General features: G+C 41.9%; 1 pseudogene; it reads left to right on the top strand.

Annotated features, from left to right (window-relative positions):
• Positions 1–851: 851 nt before the first annotated feature.
• LOC132426525 (large ribosomal subunit protein eL30 pseudogene) lies at positions 852–1,270 on the top strand (annotated as a pseudogene).
• Positions 1,271–4,701: the final 3,431 nt, after the last annotated feature.

Raw genomic sequence — 4,701 nt, 5'->3', positions numbered from 1 at the left:
CTATCCCACCCCTCTAGGTGGTCACAAAGCACCGAGCTGATCTCCCTGTGCTATGCGACTGCTTCCCACTAGCTGTCTATTTTACATTTGGTTGTATATATATGCCCACGCCACTCTCTCACTTCATCCCAGCTTACCCTTCCCCCTCCCCACGTCCTCAAGTCCATTCTCTATGTCTGTGTCTTTATTCCTGTCCTCCCCTAGGTTCTTCAGAACCTTTTTTTTTTGATTCCATATATATGTGTTAGCATACAGTATTTGTTTTTCTCTTTCTGACTTACTTCACTCTGTATGAAGTCTTTAGGTCCATCCATCTCACAACAAATAACTCAATTTCGTTTCTCTTTATGGCTGAGTAACATTCCATTGTATATATGTGCCACATCTTCTTTATCCATTCATCTGTCAATGGACACTTAGGTTGCTTCCATGTCCTGGCTATTGTAAATAGTGCTGCAATGAATATTGTGGTACATGACTCTTTTTGAATTATGGTTTTCTCAGGGTATATGCCCAGTAGTGGGATTGCTGGGTCATATGGTAGTTCTATTTTCAGTATTTTGAGGAACCTCCATACTGTTCTCCATAGTGGCTGTATCAATTTACATTCCCACCAGCAGTGCAAGAGGGTTCCCTTTTCTCCACACCCTCTCCAGCATTTATTGTTTGTAGAGTTTTTGATGATGGCCGTTCTGACTGGTGTGAGGTGATACCTCATTGTAGTTTTGATTTGCATTTCTCTAATGATTAGTGATGTTGAGCATCCTTTCATGTGTTTGTTGGCAATCTGTATATCTTCTTGGGAGAAATATCTATCAAGATAAATATGGCCTTTTCTTGCTCTCCGGCCATCTTGGCGGCTGCAGTGGGCTGGGGGTGTCCCGCACCTAAGGCAGGAAGATGGTGGCCGCAAAGAAGATGAAAATGTCACTGGAGTCGATCAACTCTAGGCTCCAACTGGTTGTGAAAAGTGGAAAGTACGTGCTGGGGTACAAGCGGACTCTGAAAATAATCCGGCATGGCAAAGCGAAACTGGTCATCCTTGCCAACAACTGCCCAGCCTTGAGGAAATCTGAAATAGAGTATTATGCCATGTTGGCCAAAACTGGTGTCCATCACTACAGTGGCAATAATATTGAATTGGGCACAGCGTGTGGAAAATACTACAGAGTATGGACACTTGCTATCATTGATCCAGGTGATTCTGATATCATTAGAAGCATGTCGGAACAGGCTGGTGTAAAGTAACTTATGTACAATTTTTCTTTAATAAAACTGGCCGGAGCTTGTTTTAAAAAAAGAAAGATAAAGATGTTTTTCAAAGGGACATAATAAACTATGCATGTGTCTACTCATTTGAGCAGAAGGAATACAGTAAGAATAAACCAGAAGCTAATGGGCTTGGTTATCTGCAGGGGGTAGGTGTGAACAAGGCAGAAAGAAAGGGAAACGAAGACAGGGTGGAGAAGAGAAAGACCATTGGAATTTCTCTGACTTTTTGTGTAGCTCTGACTCATAGAGCTATGACAATATTTCACATACCCCAAAGCTGACTAAATAAATAGATGCAACCGGGATGCAGGGGAAACACCCAAAGTTATTCAAACAGTAACAGATGAACCCAACAGTATGACAAATGAATAACATCACCACACTGAAAGCAATAGGGAAGAAAACAACGAACTGAAGCAACTTTAGGAAACAATTGTTTTGACTGGCTCTAGACGTTTACATTCCCACCAACAGTGCACAAGGGTTCCGTTTTCTCTACACCCTCACCAACACTTCTATTTTGTTGTTTTTTTGATAATAGCCATTCTGACAGATGTGAGGTGACATCTCATTGTGGTTTTGATTTTCACTTCCCGATGATTAGTGATCTCGAGCAACTTCTCATGTGCCTGTTGCCTATCTGTATGTCTTTTTTTGGAAAAATGTCTTTTCAGATCCTCTACCCATTATTTTATTTTATTTAGTATTTATTTATTTGGCTGCATTGGGTCTTAGTTGCAGCACATGGGATCTTTCGTTGCTATGCGCAGGCTTCTCTCTAGTTGTGGCACGTGGTCTCCAGGGCGCGTGGGCTCTGTAGGTTGCGGTACACGGGCTCTAGTTGAAGCGCGTGAGCTCAGTAGTTGTGACGCGCGGGCTTCGTTGCCCCGTGGCACGTGGGATCTTAGTTCCCGGACCAGGGATCGAACCCACATCCCCTGCATTGGGATGCAGATTCTTAACCACTGGACCCCCAGGGAAGTCCCGGGTTGTTTGTTTTTTTTTTGATGTTGAGTTGTATGAGTTCTTTGTATATTTTAGATATTAAACCCTTATAAGATATATCATTTGCAAATATCTTCTCCCATTCAGTAGGCTGTGTTTTTGTTTTGTTGATAGTTTCCTTCAACGTACAAAAGCTTTTTAGTTTGATGTAGTATTTGTTCTTGTTCTGTGGAAGAATGCCTTTGGCATTTTGATAGGGATTGCGTTGAATCTGTAGATTGCCTTCGGTAGTTTGGTCATTTAAACAATATTAATTCTTTCAATCCATGAGCACAATCTATCTTTCCATCTACTGTATTTGTGTCATCTTATAGTTTTCCAAGTACAAGTCCTTTATCTCCTTAGTTAGATTTATTCCTACGTATTTTACTCTTTCTGATGCAATTATAAATGGGATTGTGTTCTTAATTTCTATTTCTGATAGTTTGTTATTAGTACATAGAAATGTAACAGATTTCTGTATATTAATTTTGTATCCTGCAACTTCATTGAATTCATTGGTGGTTCTAGTGGTCTTTTGGTGGCATCTTTAGGATTTTCTTTGTATAGTATCATGTCATCTGCAAATAGTGACAGTTTTATTTTTCTTTCCAATTTGAATTCCTTTTATTTCTCTTTCTTGTCTGATTGTGGTGGCTAGGACTTCCAACACTACGTTGAATAAAAGTGGCAAAGAGTTTTTTCTCTTTGTATTTCAATTTGGGATGTTTCTATTGACATATTTTCAAGCTCACTGCCTCTTTCTTTGGCCATGTCTAGTCTACTAATGAACCTATCAAAAACATTCTTCTTTTTTGTTAGTGGTTTTGATTTCTAGCATTTCCTTGTGATTCTTAGAGTTTCTACCTCTGCTTACATGATCTGTCTGTTCTTGCATGTTGTCTAATTTTCCATTAGCATTCCCTTAACATATTAATCATAGTTGTTTTAAATTCTTTATCTGACAATTCCAAGCTCTGTATCCTATCTGAGTTTTATTCTGATGCTTGCTTTGTCTCATCATACTATGCTTTTTCTTGTCTTTTAGCAGGGCTTGTAATGTTTTGTTGAAAGCTGGCCATGAGGTGTCTGGTACTAGGAACTGAGGTAATCAGGCTTAGGGTGAGGTTTTATGTTAACCTGGCTAAGAGCTGGGCTGTTAATGTTTGCTGCAGCTATAGGTGCCATAGGCTTCAGTTTCTTCTAGTTCCAGGCTGTTTTTTCTCTTATTGTCTTTGGGTTTCCCTAAGAATTCTTTCTTAAATAACTTCTTTGTCTTGCAGCTCTATAAACTCTAGTTATTATACCTGTTGACGTGTGTTATGGAGTTGGGGAGGGGAAGCATGCTATAGTCTTAAGATTAAAACCCAGCTGTTTCATTTTTGTAGTGGTTCTGAGTGCCTGTGCTGTGACCTTCTTAACTCCCCACCCCCATGTGATACAGAAATCTGCCCTTTACCCAGATCAGATAAGACTATGGTTAAGCAGTTTTCCTTGGGGGCATACCTTTGTTAGAGACAAAGATCTGGGTGTGTTTGGAAACGGTTACCCTTCCTCTGCCCCCTCCGGAAGCAAGAGGAGATTTCTGTCCTGTCTTCAGGGTGAGAACCCGCTAGGCTCCTGGAGATAAAACCCACACACATTTTATCTAGGAGTTTTAAACTCTCAACCCAGTCCACACTGAGCCTCCAGCAATCCATCAATTACTATCAGAAGGTTTCTGCCCATCATGGCTCCAGAGGCTCCCCCAGGAGGCTAATCATGTTGTGGTTCTGTTTTTTTCTCCTTTTTCTCCAGTTTTTGGGGGTGGGATTTGCCCTGTGAACTCAATTCTCTGATGGATCTAAGATTTGCAGTTTCTCCAGCTTGGTCTTCCTGTAAGGATGGAAATGATGCCTCCTAAGGTCTTTTTTTTTTTCTTTTCTTTTCTTTTAAAAATATTTATTTATTTGGCTGCACTAGTCTTCGTTGCGGCATGCGGTCTTCTTCTATTTTTTGTTAATTAATTAATTTTATTTATTTTTGGCTGCGTTGGGTCTTCGTTGCTGTGCGCAGGCTTTCTCTAGTTGCAGTGATGCGATTGTGGTGCGCAGGCCTCTCATTGCGATGGCCTCTCCTGCTGCAGAGCACGGACTCTAGGGCGCACGGGCTTCAGCAGTTGTGGCACGCAGGCCCAGCAGCTGTGGCTCGTGGGCTCTAGAGCACAGGCTCAGTAGTTGTGGCACTGTGGCTTAGTCGCTCCGCTGCATATGGGATCCTCCCGGACCAGGGCTTGAACCTGTGTCCCCTGCATTGGCAGGCGGATTCCCAACCACTGCACCACCAGGGAAGCCCCATGCGGTCTTCTTAGTTGTGGCATGCAGACTCTTAGTTGTGGCACGCAGACTCTTAGTTGTGGCACGCGGGATCTAGTTCCCTGACTACAGGGATTGAACCTGGGCCCCC

Source organism: Delphinus delphis, chromosome 6 (assembly GCF_949987515.2).
Source record: "Delphinus delphis chromosome 6, mDelDel1.2, whole genome shotgun sequence".
Lineage (NCBI taxonomy): Eukaryota > Metazoa > Chordata > Mammalia > Artiodactyla > Delphinidae > Delphinus > Delphinus delphis.
This window is presented reverse-complemented; position numbering and strand designations above follow the sequence as displayed.